The sequence below is a fragment of the Dasypus novemcinctus genome, chromosome 4, assembly GCF_030445035.2.
Source record: "Dasypus novemcinctus isolate mDasNov1 chromosome 4, mDasNov1.1.hap2, whole genome shotgun sequence".
Taxonomy (NCBI): domain Eukaryota; kingdom Metazoa; phylum Chordata; class Mammalia; order Cingulata; family Dasypodidae; genus Dasypus; species Dasypus novemcinctus.
In genome coordinates, this window is record NC_080676.1 from 11915587 (window position 1) to 11930408 (window position 14822).

At 43.2% G+C, this 14822-nt stretch overlaps 1 protein-coding gene across 2 annotated transcripts in view; it reads right to left on the reverse strand.

Annotated features, from left to right (window-relative positions):
* Window positions 1–14822, reverse strand: part of SLC9A9 (solute carrier family 9 member A9) — a 615414-nt gene that overhangs the window by 68915 nt on the left and 531677 nt on the right. The window contains exon 15 of one of the 2 annotated variants that reach the window (XM_058295118.2): window positions 6934–9450. The exons of the other annotated variant lie outside the window; for it this stretch is intronic. The gene's annotated coding sequence lies outside the window, so the exon portion shown is untranslated. Of the gene's footprint in view, window positions 1–6933; window positions 9451–14822 lie in introns of those variants that run through there. 2 annotated transcript variants of the gene reach the window in all.

Sequence of the window (14822 nt, forward strand, 5' to 3'; positions counted from 1 at the left end):
TACAGGCACTCAACCGTGACAATGATCCTATTGTATTTTTTTTTTAGAAGATTTGCTTTCCCACTCCCTGAAATGACTTGCCCAGCTTTTCTATACTCTAGCCTTCCCAACTGATGGCCTTATCACATACCCTATTGAAAATAAAGAGGAGCCATCAACACAGTAGATGAGAACCATCCCATATTCCTACTCTGAAACTTCCAAACCTGTCTTCCCTGCTCTTCCCTGTTACTTCACTTCTGCCTTCTCTTTCTTCTACCTATTTGTCATCTTCCCAAAGTCCAGTCCGTCCTCATGGATTCCATCCTCTGACACCTTTTCAGAGACCTCCTTTTTGATTCACTTTTTCATCATTGCTTTCTCCCACCTTACTGTGTGGAAAACAGCACAGTGTTTAATGGGACACAAATATGATCTAATATCTCCCATATTTAACTCCCCTCCACTTTTTGCTTCATTTTTATTTTTCTTTCCCTTCAGAGCTCAGCCACTCAAAAGAGTTAATTTAGGCTCATTGTCTCCACTTCTTTATTTGTAGTCTCTTCTGGATATACACCCATGTGGCTTTTTCTTCTGTCACTCTACGGAATCTGCTCTTGTCAAGGTCACCAATGACCTCCATGTTGCCCAGTGGAAAGGACCCCTTCCTGGCTCCCTCAGCAGCTGGAGGACACTCTTTTCCACACACTGTCCTCACTGAGCTCTCAGGACCCTGCCCTCTGCTGCCTCATACTCATTGGCCTCTCCTTAGTCTTCCTCATAGACTCCTATTCCTCTACCTATGTCTAAATAGCAGTGTTCCTTAAGGATGTGACCTGGTTTCTCTTGCCTTTCTCCAAAGACAAGAGATCTGGGTGTCCCCATCCATGGCTGTCAACAGCCTCTAAGGATTAAAAAAATTCTATTTTTTTAGGTTCTGAACTCTAGACTCATATCCAATGGAAAACTCAATATCTCTATTGGCAAATCTCAAATCTAAGGCTGCCAAGGAGTTGCCTGTGGTATTAGCAGGATGCCCGGGGCTTAACAGAGATGGATTTGTGATGTGAGAGGGGCTCTGCTCTCTTGAGAAGGATGATTGAGAACCAGGAGGATTACACAACTTGAAAATATCCAATTCCATCTGAGACTGGACTCTTCACAACCTTCCACATGGTTGCTCAAGTCAGTCCTGATTTCTCCTCTACTCCCTCACCCAACCCCCATATCTACTGCACTTAAAGTCTTGTGATTCTACCTCCAGACTAGATCTCAGAGCATCCAGATTCTCTACGTCTTCGGCCACCTCAAGCGCTCTGGTGCAGGCCACCACTGCCTCTTGCGTGGACTGAAACTGCAGCCTCCTGACTGCTCTCCCAGAGGCCACACGTGCCCTCCTACGGTTCTCACAGCAGCAAGGGTGAACTGTACAAATAAGTTAGACCACATGACTTCCCTGCTTAAAACCCTTTGAGGGATGCCTCTTTTCCTCAGAATACACTCCATACTCTGTGCCCCGGCCCCCGGTCCAGCAGGATCTGACCCCTGCTGGCCTCTCTGGCTTTCCCTGGCATCTCCCTCCTCACGCTGTCCCTCCCCACACTCCAGCCACACTGGTGCCCTCCATTTCTAATCCTAAAGCCTTTCCTTCCTAGGCCTTTGCTCCTTCTGCCTGGAAGGCTCTTCCCGCAGTTCCTCCGATGGCCGATGCTTCTCACTTCCAGTCTAGGTTCCACCAAGGCCCTCCCTGACCACCTTCTCGAATGCAGCTTCTCCCCTCTGTGGTTATTCTCCATCATGGCACAGTTACCACACTGTGTCATTATTCTACTCACTTAAGTCACCTTTTGTTTTTCTTCCCCATGAGAATGCTGAACTATAAGCTCCATGGTAACAGGGGCCATGTCTTCTACCCCCACCACCTAGGTCAGTGCCTGGCACTTAGTAGGTACTAAAAACTTATTTCTTGAATCATTGATGCATTCTATCTTTAAGCACTTAAAGTCAGTGGTTGCATATGTCTGTATCAGGAGCCCATTTTCTCTTATCTCATTCTTATTAATGGTAACAGAGACCAATCATATATCTTGTGGTGAAATAAAGTATTTTTCCCCCAGCAGCAATGAGCTCCTTGACTCTGTCAGTACACAGAGTCTACATAAGTTTTAGGATAATTCTAGTTGAAAAAGCTCAGAATTGATTCTTGCAAGTATTTTGAGAGTATGAGGTTGGGGGAAGGGTGTTGGAAACATATTCCTCTAAAATAACAACTTAATTCACTTGTAGAAGCTCTTTCAGACAGAAAAGAATGAGGAAGGAAGTTTGAATGTTCCAAAAATGGCAAATGACAAATCCAAGTGAGAGCTAAACTTCCTCTCAAGCAACGACTACCTCTCACAAGTAAAGAACAAAATCTATAAAAGTAGACTTATGGGGGTAGGGTAGAGGAGGGGTAAATGAGCAGTAAAGGAACTTTCCTCTTTAATGTGGGAGAAAAGATGGAAAACAGCTTAGACATTGCATCAGGCAGTGTAAAATGGAGGAGGCTCTTAGCACGTGCCATATGGAGCAAACGTGGATTTTAATACAAGAAGAAAAGGAGACATAGCTTTTCTGTTTTATTTTTTCCATCTCTTATTGCTACTCGTGGATATTGATTTCATTTCCCTGAAGCTTTTCCTGTTTCTTAATCATTTGAACTTAATTGATTCCTATTCACTGAACTCTCCCCTGGCCCTCAGCCCTCCCCCCTGCCTATTATTGTTTCTTCCATAAAATCTGTCATCTATGGACATATGGAAATGTCCCCCTAACATCTTTCCTTTTCAGTACACTTAGGGGTAATACTTTGAATGTAATTTAGGATTAACAGGACATCTTGACATCAAAATCTTGGTAGGTATTTTTGTACACTATTTAGGAAGTGGTAGTAGTTGCAGACTTTCCAGATTATCTACAGGAAAAATCAAGTACATGTAGTAATTTTTAAAATAAGGAGCAGTGCCAGTTCTTCTGCATTCCTTCTGATTTCTCTGAGCACTAAGGAGTCCAATCTCCAACTTGCATGTTCCCTTAGAAGATGTAAACCTTAGTAAGAAAAAGATATTTTTACTAAGAAAATAAACATTCTGCAAGGCTCCTCCCTTCCTGCTTGCAATGCGTGCCAACAGGGCGAGTTTGTCTACATGGTGATAGTTGTGCTGCATGCACAAGTACTAATCAAGAATAGACAGATCTCTAGAAATCAGAATCTGAGCTTCCTTTAAACACTGTAGAATAGTTTGTAATCTCTTTGGTTTTATGATCTTTAATCATATTAAAGATTGTTTCAGTGAACTTTTGTGCAGAGCCACAGTGAACCATCAAGTATCAGGTGAACCTGTCCCACCATCTTAATGCGATGCTGCTGTAACACTGAAGTCTCCATGCCCTGACCCTGTTCAATACATCACCTTCCCCCATCTCCTTAATTCAAAACCCTGAACGGTATTCAAAGCCCAGTTGGATGCTATGTCCTTTATCAGACCTCTGACTCCCTAGCTGGAACTAATTTCTGTCACTCCCTAACCCCGTGGTAATTGGCTTGAACTTTCCTAGCCTTCCGTGGTTGTGCACAGCCCGGTCTGGTTTCTACCACCAAGTGTCATTAGCTGCTACAAGGTATGTGAGTTGTTCTTCCTGATTGCTTGATCCACATCTCCCCATCCCATGCCCCCCAAACCTCCCAACATCCTGTTTGTTATGGATCCCAAAGACTGTTAAGAGCCCTTGGGGTTTTCCTCCCTGTTAACACCACATGTGTGCACGCTTTGAGCTGTTAATACTGTGCTGTCTTCTTTGCTTGACTGGGTTCTGCCGTTTAAAGGATCTTGCCAAAGAAATCTGAAATTAGGACCTCATTGCCTGCGGTGGCTGCCTGAATTTCCACTCCAGTTAACCTTTCCTCTGGGCACTTTTGCCTGTTGATACTCTAAAAGGGTCGTGGTGTCAAACAACCCATTTGCAAGAATCCACCCATTTAAGGGCAGGGAGTTGCTTCAGAAGCCGAGCATGCAATGACCCAAGTCACGCTTTGCTCCATAATGCTCACCATAAATCCTGCGGAGCAGGGGATGCTTCCTGTTAAGGACAACCTTACAGAACTGGTAATTTATTTGTAGGCTGTATGTGTGTGTGATTGGGGTGGAGGTGGCAGTAGGAGAGTTGATAAGTGAGTAAAAAAAAAAAGATAAGAACCAGGGCAGAGCAGGATACTCAGTAGCGCCACGAGGAACAGAACAGCCAAAATGAAAAGTAAAGTTGGAGCACTAGTAAAGTCCTGTCTATGCTGGCAACCGCAGATCTCTATTGACATGAAAGTTGAAATCGTTGGTTAGCAAAACAATTTGGATTTCCCATCAAGTTCTTAGGGTAGGGTGTGTGTGTGAGAACACTGGTGACACTGGGCTCACCCAACCCGCCATCCTACATCCCCAGCACACGGGGTCCTGCTGGCGCACCCCTGCCTCCTGCGCGCGTGGCCCCTGTGGGTGCCACCTGGCGCCCTCTGGTCCCGGTAACCGGCTGCTGATGGGAAATGCGCTCGCCTTTCTGGCAGAGGGAGCTTCACTTCTGTTCTATTAATCCCTTCGGCTGCTCAGCAGTATCCCTTTCCGCACGCGGCGCTTCCCTTCTTCCCTAAGTGGCTTTGGAGTCCTTGCTGGCAGGACCTTGGAGTATGTGTCCCCGGGACCTCAGTCCACGTGCCCGGTACATGTTTCTGACCCTTGTATTTTTTCTCCATCCTACACGAAGGAAGGTAATTAGAATGAAATCCGGAGACAGAGTCTTCGAAGGACCTAGAGTGCAATTCATGGAATGAGGAATTTGGCCCGGCCGTGACCCCCGCCCCAGGCGCTGACTCCCAGGTGGCAGGGACAGATGTGAGGTGAGGGCCAGCGTGGCAGGGACCGGCCAGAGCAGCCTGCGGGCGCAGAGATGAGTCCTGGCACAATTGCATTTGAAAGCAAACGTGACTTTAGGGCACAAGAATGAAAGGATACAACTTTGTAAATTGGAAGCGCAGATGGTTGTGAGGAGAAGCAGCTCAGTCGTTTCATTTTAAATTCAGTACTGAGTGGTAGGTAAGGAGTGGACTCTATTTCTTCCCAAATCACACAGTCAGTATTGGGAAAGGTGCATCAGAAACTGAAGGAGACCGTCTTGGTCCCTTTCTAAGAAATGTGCCTGGAAGTCAACCAAAAAGGTGTGAACTGTGAAATAAATGGGTCTGGAAATATCTCTTCCTAATTAATCTTCAGTTAAAAATGGACAGTTCCATGCTTTAGCTAAGAGTACTCTCTTTAAGAAAAATTTATGACTAATGGCAAATAGTTTTTAGGGCAGGGCTAGCTACATTTTTTCTGAGTGTCAAACACATGTTGTTTCATGAAAATCATAAAACATGTTCTCTCTGTTCTTTGCAGAAGTGACACAAATATAGATATATCCCATTATCTTGTTTCCACAATGCTTAACTGTGTTATGGCAAATGTCAATAGCAAATTAACTATCCCTTTGAATGTTTCAAATGTGACTTTTAATTAAGCATATTAACCTGATGTATCATCATTTGAGCAGTAACTAAAATAAGATTATCTGCATTTTAAACTTCTGGATGCCTGCAGAACATGAAAAGCCCTTTATGAGGCTTGCATTTATGCATATTTCATTATAATGTAATTCTATATTAGATATTCCACTTATGCATAGAGCCAAAGTAGTTTCTGCTCTGTAGCAATGCCTTTGTAAATGAATAAACTACCAAGAATCAAAAAAGCTTAACTCTTTGTGGATCTCAGCATCGTCTTCATTTCAGGTGGAATCTTACCTTTAGTTAATGGAACACCGATCTCACATTTCAGATGGGAGGGTGAGAAAGGATTGAGGTAACATTTGTCCTGTACAGCACTGACTGATTAGGGATAATCCGGAACAGATCCTGAGCATTTTCCCTTTCCTCCATCTGACCAGTTTTGCTGCACTGAGCAGTAGCTGGGCTGAGTTTCACTTGAGAAGTTAGCAAAGGGGCTGGTAAGCTGCCTTGACCATGTGCCTAAGAACACGTGCCACATAGATGCATGAAGGAACCCTGGGAGCTAGGGGTCTGCGGCTCTGCAGGGCTGCCATAAAGCATCCTGCATGATATTTCTAATAGACCTTTTGCAATTTTTATAGCTTCCCGAGTTATTTTTGAGTCAGTGCTAGCATTCAATTATTTCCTGTTGAATAAGGAACAAAACAGGCCTGAAGACTGAAAGGAAAAGCTGCCGTGGGGAGTGGTCTCTCCAGATGGAAGTTTTCTGGCAGATTGTGATGTGTGACTCAGATTGAGCCCAGATTACTGTGCCATATGGGTGGCAGCAGAGCCTGTAGTCACTGATCCAGCCACTCAGCAGACTCCTCCTGAACGCCTACTATGTGCCAGTTACTGGCTGAGCACCGGGGAAACAAAGATGAGTAAGGACACTATCTGTCACCAAGAAGTACATTCATTCATTCACTCATTCGTTCAACAGATATCTACGGAGCATTCAGGATGTACCAGGTACTGTGCATCATATATTAGGGGAGTTCAGCGTGTAAACACAGAGTAAATTACCATCTGGCATGACAAATTCAGTTGTAAAAATAGGGGGAAAATGCTATGCAAGCAAAGAGGTAGAGGGAAGACTATAGCTGGGGCAGTCATAGAGATCTTTGCAGAAAAGGGGACATTCAGACTGAACCTTGAGGAAGAATTAGGGAGTGAAACAGGGAGAATGCAGGGCAAGGCCATGTCAGGCAGCGAGAATAGTGTGAGCAAAGTCATGGAGTTTAAGATTCAGGTTTGGAGGAAAAATAAGAAATTGATTGTGGGTATAGCAGCTCATAGACAGGAAAGGCAGCTGGAGAAATGACCTGTGCACGATCACCTTTTTCTTCCTTTTTAGACTTTATTTCAACTCCGAAAAATAAAATAACAGATAAAAGGCAGCTTAACAAATTATGGAAGCATTACTTTAGAAAGTCCCGTCCAGGCACATTTAACTTAGTTAATCCTAAAAACAAACTTGGGTTGTTTCTCCTGTGTTGAGAAAGATGTATAAAATGAGCATAGACTGATTAAATGACATCACCAGGATCTCCTTGTTGATGAAGAGAATGAAAAAAAAAGAGATCATATTTACATCTCAGAAAATTAAATCCCACATTCCTTTTTTTAAAACTTTATTATTTGTATAGTAACTTCTTTGCCTTTGCTACAAAACTATTACAATATCCCCATTGACTATAGTCTATAAGTTACATTAGTTGTATTCGTTACCATGTATCACTGTATTCTTAACACCTTATAGTAGAGGAACATTCTTGTATTTGTTTTATTAACCACAATCCTCATCTACCACCAAAATCACTGTTACACAGTCCCTGCATTATCCTCTAGCTGTCTTTCAATTAACATTAACCTCCCTAGGCTAGCCTTTTCAGTCACAATCCCATTTATAAGTCAACAATGTGAGTTATCCTTTTTAAGATCGTTTACCATCATTTCTATCCATTTCTACATATTTACAATCAACCTTATTAAACATTCTATATACATTCAGCATCAGTTCCCTCTTCTCAACCTGCATTCTGTCTCCTACTAACCTGTGAAGGATTTTCCATGTCATGTGCAAGCTTTGGCTTTATCCCAAATGCAGAGAATGGCAAATCCCAGCCTCTCGCCGCACCCTTCTAACCTCCTGGCAGGCATCCCTGAGCTGCTGTGGAAGGCGTTCTTCCCTGCTGAGACCATGATAACCACTGAAGGCTTCTCTCCACAGGCTTCTCTCCACAGGAAGCCACCACCGAGTTACCAAGTTATTGGACATGGTACATAGGAGAGTAGGAGAGGTATATTTGATGCCTTTGCTACAGGCCAAGGAAGCTAACTGAGGTTTTCAAATAGAGTGATGATAAGATCGGGTTTGATAATTAGGATGATTCTCTTACAGGTGGACTACAGAACAAATCAGAATAGGGAAATGAGCAAATCAGGAAAATGAGTAGGAAAACTGCTTAATAGTTTAATTCAGTGATTCTCAAACGTGGCTTAACATTGAAATACCTGGGATGCTTGTTAAAAATATCTATGGTATGGCCCCACCCCAGATCAAGTAATCTAGAATTTTTTTTTTTAAACAATGCCTCGGGTGTTTCATGTGCATGAGGGTTGAGATCCACTTGTTTGGGTATCAGATTGTGGAGACATTTATTAAGCAAAAGAGGTTTTATCCTTCTTCAGTATCAACTTGGGGAGGAGGGAGGGTGACTTGGGGAAGTTGCCATTGCTTTTTGGTCTTTACTCAAGCAGTACTACTATAACGACCATGCTTTCTCGAGGATCTTCTATGTGGCTGCTGACTTGTATGTAGATACATGTTTCATTGAATATGCATATTCATCTTCTTAATAAGTATTTAATTATCCTTACTTTATATATGTGGTAACCAGGTCTCGGAGACCTTCAGTAGCTTGCTTGTGATGGTAAGGCAATCCAATGCCAGAAGCTATATCCTTTCCACTCTCCATGTTGCTCTCAGGGCTCTTGTATGAATCACACATAAAAGACAGGAAATACAAGAGAAAGCAGCTGGAGAGTGCTGCTAGTCTTGGGCATGATCAAGTTCTCTTTCAGGGACTATAACGCTTACGCCTCCTGCTGTGAAGTAGGCTGGGTGGCCTTTGGCCCAGGAAATGGAGACTTTACACCTCCTATAGTTTCTTTTTGGGAACTGATGGAAACATGAGCATGTCCCTGTGGTCAGGACAGGTCATCCCCACCAGTCAGGAACTGTGCTTTCACACTGTGTTCAGCGAGGTCAAATCCTCACGATACGCACATCACACATCGTCCTCACCGGACTGGTTTACTTGGCTGTGACCACACAGTACAGAGAAATATCAAAAGTTCAGAGACATGATGGCTCACTTTAAATGTCCTTTTGCAAGCTTTTCTAAAACTTGGATTTGTTTCTCCAGTTATTATTTAACAAGGAAGCAATGCTCTGTGGCTGCCTAATTATTTGGATTGTTTCAGAACTCGTAGGTAGGAGACTAGTGGTAGCAGAAGTGTTTGCATTAAAGACTAAATTCTTACTCGGCCTAGAGCTTTAATTCTAGAATTTCTCTATACCACCAAGGCTATACCACCAGAGCAGCTATAACGGCCAGCATCCATGATGAGCGTTTAATGTGGCAAGCGGGATTTCATCTCCAAAGTGGCAGGCTGCTTTGTGGTCCTGGTGACAGGCCCTGGAGCCTGGGCTTGGGGAGGGGCACTCTACCGCAGCGAGGTGGGCTTCACGGCTTGTCCTGATCATAAAGCATGCCAGCAGTGGACCGCACCAGAGTGCCGCATTACAAACTCCGGGTCTGCTGCTTTCAGTGATCAGATTGTATGAATTCCTAACAGTGGAGCCAAGTAGGGGATGTTTTATTTATTTGTTATGATTTATTGTCTCGACAAAATCATATGCATTTCCTTAGCATTCGCTTTTTTATCTATCGTTGGAAGGGGACCCTAGAACCGGGTTTTGCAGCTGGGTTCTGTGGAACCCCAGGATGGCTTGGTGGGCGTGGGGGGCCTTGGTGGATGCCATGGGGAGGACCGAAGGAGGCGGAGAGGATGAGCTCTAGGTTGTAAGCCTTCCATCCTGTCTTCGACCAGAGTACTTTTGCTTTTATTAATTTTATATTTGAAAAAATAAAACTGCTATAATTGGTGTGAAGTGCACTGCACTAGAATTCTGATGAAAACATTTGCATATGTCAGTCTTTCAGACTTCTTGCAAGTTTAGTCATCTGGAAATCCAGTTTTGTTCCTGTGCTTGTCTGGAAAAAGTAGTCTGAGCATTGCAGGAAAAACTGTTGCAAAGTCCAGGAGCTTGACTCTTACAAATCTGGCTCTACCTTCAGGCCCTGACTCCATGACTGATGGACTGAAAATGGATTTAAAGATAAAGTTTCTGATTTAACAGCCCTGACAGCATATTAGGAGAGAGTTGTTGGAGGTCGGCTTATGAAAAGTAATAGATGCCCACAGGGAGGAAGCAAAATCTGGACTTTCCCAAAATGCATATGATTTTGTCAATGATTATATTCAATCATTATTAGAGCATTTTCATTATTTTAACAACAATAATAAACAAAAACCAGACAAACAAGAAAACTTCTCACCTCTCAATCTCTCTATGCTTCCCCCACTGTACATAGCTGCTGTTTCTGGCTATTCTATCCAAAGTGTATAATCAATGGCTTTTAGTATAATCACAATGTTGTACATTCATCATCTCAAAAATTTTAGAACAGTTTCATTACTCCATAAAGAAAGACTCTACACCTTCCTGGGGCTTTTACCACCTTCCTTAAGTTGCATTTTGGTACAAGTGCTCTACCCGGACATCACCTGTGCCCTGCCTGGATGTTACCTGATAGAGAATATCAGCCGAATTCAAATGGTGCGAACTGCCTACTTCCAAAGGGTTAAGGAGAATGCATCCACTCCTCTTGCCTGCTCATTCCCTGGATCTGATGATTCAAAAATGCCCTAAATCAGTCAGGTATACTTCAGTCTGATCAGGCAGCACTTTTGCAGAACTTCTGTACTTTCCCAAAACTTTCCTGTTCGCCTCTCACAGCAGAATCCTCTGGGAAACGGCTTACCCGGCAGACCCCCCGCCCTTCTCCCAGACTGCCTGAGTCAGAATCTTCAGGGGAGGGACCTGGCAACCAAACCTTCAGAGCTGCCTGCAGGTTTGGAAACTGCTACTTGAGAGGCAGATTGACAAGTCCTGATGAAGGTTTTTCAGGAACAAAAGAAAGAGAGGGGAAATCCCCAGCCTTGCATCCAAGCTCCTTTCTTCCTAGCCCTGTGCCTTCTCTTTGGTGGAAGGAGGAGCATCTGTCTAGGTTCTCTGAGAGTCAGAACCCATCACTCCTTCTTGTCAGGGCCAGAGAGGAACCCATGATGCTTTTAGCATTTCTATCCTTGAGGAAAATGGTAAAAGAAGGAGGGAGGGATCCTTGAGTGCCAATCAAGTGACTTGTGTATGAGACTGACATGGATGTCCCTTTAAATAAAACATTATTTACTTGGACCCTTTTTTTTTTGGAGAGATGTGAAATGTGTACTTTTAAAAAATATTTATTTCTCTCTCCTTACCACCCCCCCCCCCCGCCAGTTGTCTGCTGTGTCCATTCGCTGTGTTCTTCTGTGTCCACTTGTATTCTTGTCAGTGGCACCCAGAATCTGTGTTTCTTTTTGTTGCGTCATCTTGCTGTGTCAGCTCTCTGTGTGTGTATGGCACCACTCCTGGGCAGGCTGAGCTTTTTTTGTGCTGGGCGGCTCTCCTTAGGGGGCGCACTCCTTGCGCGTGGGGCTCCCCTATGTGAGGGACACCCCTGCGTGACACGGTACTCCTTGCGTGCAGCAGTGCTGTGCTTGGGCCAGCTCCACACGGGTCAAGGAGGCCCAGGGTTTGAACCTTGGACCTCCCATGTGGTAGGCGGACACCCTATCCATTGGGCCAAATCTGTTTCCCTGAAATGTGTACTTCTTAGACCAACTTGAAAAACCGGCTCTGCTATCTTGGAGGTCTTGGAGAGTTTCAAGAAAGAAGGCATCTCATTTTGATGGAGATGCCACGGTGTTATGGCTGTCAGCCCAGTTGTGCCTAAGTACATTTTAAGAGCTTCTTATAATAAAACTAAATCCTGCTTTCTGTATATTTCAGTTTGCACCAAAAAAAAAAAAAAAAAAAAAATGGCAAAGAGAAGGACATTGCAAACATTTTTGGTCTGATTTGGTCTTTGTGGCTTTTTGTGTCAGACTGAAAATCCTGACAGGCAGGCAGGTCAGTGTTATATTTAACAAACACCTTCATGAAACCTATAGAGAGAGGAGGAGGAGGAAAGGAAGAGAGAGCTAGGCTGCTCAGCTTAATCACTTATTTCTAATTTAACTAATTCCCAACCATCTGTGTGTACAGATCTTGGGACATGCATGCAAATATATTTAAATGATACTTTAGAAATAATGATACACCTGACTGCACAGCAAACCAGGTGACAGTCTTACAGCTGCTTGCTTCTGCTCATCACAGCCACTGGTTTGAAGAAAAGAATCAGAATGGCCCAGGGAAAATCTACCATCTTCATGGTAAAGACAAGGTAAAATAGTCTGAGGGTTGTATAACTAAGCTGCCAGGGGAATAAAATAATCATTTATGGTGTAGGGAAGTTTATCATTATCACAACAGCTTTCCCCCATTTTAATAATTAGGAAAAAGAGATTTGAAAAAGTTACGTGACTTGCCCAAGTCAGTGAGGTATTAGGTGAAAGGGCCAGAGGTTGGAAGCCCTTTGTTTCAAATCCAAAGCCCTTCTAAGTTTGACCACATCACGCTACCTTTAACTTGTGACATAAAAGAATGCTATGTGAACTGAAAATTTCTTTGCTTCTCTCCTTTATTAGGTATTGCTGGCTTATTAGAATTACAGCCAAGGAGTGGTTGAGAATGCTGGGACCGTTGAGACTCAGATTCCATAAGTTAAATCTTATCACCAACAGCCCGAGGCATGGAGGTTTGAACTCCCTGTGCTGCTACCTGCCCCAATGGCTTTGCTCTCAATCATGATCAATAATTGTTTGCAAGTCCCTGGAATTCTGCCTTACTCTAACTTGCAATCATCTCATTAGCGCTCCTTCTGGGGTGGAGGTTCATTATGTGGCTCCTTGGACAGGTGCCCTCAGACTCCTCCCCTGCTAGTTGGCATTGGCTGTCCTCTTATTCTTTTGTAGTTAATTACAATTTGCACAGCTGCATGTAAGCAGAGTGGCTGGAAGGAACAGACGCAGCTTCCAGCTGTCTTGCTCACCTACTCAGCTCAAGCCTTGGGTGGGATTTTCTTGCTTGAGTCTCATGCTGCTCAGTTCTCACTCAGCGGATGGCATTCCTTTCCCCCTCCCCTGCTTGGCTTTGCATCCCACCCCCCACCCTCCATATCCATGTACTACTTTATTATTACTTTATTTTCTTAATGTGAATTAATTGCTCTTCAGATTCTTTTCACTGATGTTCTTAAGGCTTTCCATTACATTATATTGCCACATCATTTAAAATGCTTTAGCGCTGGTGAACAATAGTTATTACTAAAAGAGTGATTGTTGAGGTGTACTCTGGAATTCTAGATAACCACGGCTAGTCAGATGATTTCCTTTCCTGTCCCAAAGCTGAGCTTGGCTGCATTCAGTTCTAATTATTAGGTTCATGCCAATTCACTGTTTTCCAATTATTAATATGACTCTGGGAGTGACAACTGCTTCTGTAAAAGGGAGTTGTTGGCTGGATTATGGGGTATGCTACATGCAATTACAACTCTTAAAAGGTGTTAACTGACATGGAAAAAAACAACTGAGTGAAAGACTAATGTATAGGAGAAATCTCGAAAGCATTTAGGACACAACATGAGCACTTTTTGCATCATGCCATTGTAAACAAAATAATAAGTGACTTGGAATCATGGTTGATTAAATTCATGTTAGAGGCCCTCAGTCCCATTATATCACACTTAGTCTCTTGGGCACCCTTGTGCGTTGTCAGCCAACAAACTATAATTTCATGCTTGAAAGGCCTAATAAAACCTTAGGTTCCAGATTCTGTGCACAACCATTCAGGATACAGAAGTTAAGCAAAAGGCAAATAAGTAAAACAAGGAACAGAGGTCGAAAGAGAACTCCCATCGCCACCTGCAATGAAGCAAGTCTCTCCTTGGGATACATTAGTGTTACTGCTATCGTTTAACTAGGGGACCATTTTGATTACCTGCTGATTCAACATGTACTAGATACTTACTTGTGTGCCCATCACAGGCACTAAGGAGTGGGTGGAATTTCTCATGGAAAACCAGATGGGCCTCCCCAGCCCAACCATTCTATTGTTGGTGGAGTCTTTGAAGAAACTCAAAGAGGTTTCTCTTCAGGCCGTTGGCAGCTTTCCTGAGGCCCTCTGTGCCATTTTCAAGATTCTTACTAGAATAGGAGCACAGATTCCTGACCTTATCTCAGATGCAATTCATATTAATTATTTGCCTTACCGTATCATCTATATTTCAGAGGATACTCAGCAAAGGTCCACTGCTCAGTTCTTATCCTCCCTCTTACAAATGATTCTCTTAAGGTCCAAACAACAGGTACCTTTCATTTGCTCTAAGATGATATTATGTGTGACTGGTATAAGTAATGTAAAGAAGAGAGACAGGAAATCCATTGAAATGCACTAGTTGTCTTCAGCACAAAAGGCTTTCTTCATTAGGAGGGCCTAACTTTCACATATTTTGTGCAGTGAGGATAATCTGAACTTTATCGCTTGCTGGGAGCAGAATCATAATTAAAACTGAAAAGGACCCTTAATTCTAGGAAACTTCTTATAAGCAAATTCTTTAGACTATCCCTCCCACTCTTCTTGAAGCTGTAAAGTCTTTGTCCAGATGCCTTTGGCACTTACCATTGAACGTAATCAATTCTTTTCTCTGGGTTTATCTCAAGATAGCACTACTTGGTATGATTAGGAGGCAATTTACTTAAGTCTTTAAAATGGCTCTTTAGCATTTCTGTTATATAGGTCCTTTAGAGTTGAAGGCTTAAGAGCGTCTAGTTCTCCTGAGCTTTTGGTTCACAAAGGGTTCAGTTTGGGTGCCTCAAACGCCTGGAGTTAAAGATGTATGGTCTTTGGGATGGTTTGAGTGGTCTAGAGTAAGGTTTAATAAAAATCATTGTC